Raw genomic sequence first — 668 nt, 5'->3', positions numbered from 1 at the left:
GGTCCGTCCCGGTCCGGTTCAGTACCAGTTAGTACCGTTAATCACCGTTAATTTCCGGTTCTGATACAGGTACCGGGACGGAAATTGGTAAATACCAAAATTTATCGGTTTCGGTAATAACCGGACTGGTTCGGTTAAATTTTTTTTAAGAAAAAGATAAATCTGTTACCAGCCGTTGGGTAACGGCTAGTGGGGCCCCCAACGATATTTGAGTAGAATTTCAGCGAATAGGAGCCCTACCCCACCTAAGTTTTTAATACCCTAAAATTTTAAAAGTTACACTTTAACACATTTTTTACCTATAAATACCCCTAAATTTCATTCTTTTAAATCACAAAATCATCTATTCATCTTCTACTCTCTATTCAGCTATGGCGCATGAGTGGTATTGGGCATTTGTTGGTAGGTTGGATCGCTGTTTTGAGAAGCGACGTCTTAACTCGCATGCCAATTTGGTGGCGGATGAAGCGCAATCTAGGCAGGTCGGACGTCAGAATCCTGTGGTGGATACCTAATACCTAGGCATTGTGCACGTGCAAATGGTCGCCTTTCTCCCTTCGAGTCCCATGTGCGGGGTGAACCCAAAAGACGCTTTCGCGTTCTACGCCTTCCCTCGCTTCGTCATACAATGGTGTAATCCGTGAGCAGCGCCTCGAATTCTCAAATAC

Source organism: Solanum lycopersicum, chromosome 11 (genome assembly GCF_036512215.1).
Source record: "Solanum lycopersicum chromosome 11, SLM_r2.1".
Classification (NCBI taxonomy): Eukaryota; Viridiplantae; Streptophyta; class Magnoliopsida; order Solanales; family Solanaceae; genus Solanum; species Solanum lycopersicum.
Note: the sequence above shows the minus strand (reverse complement) of the source record.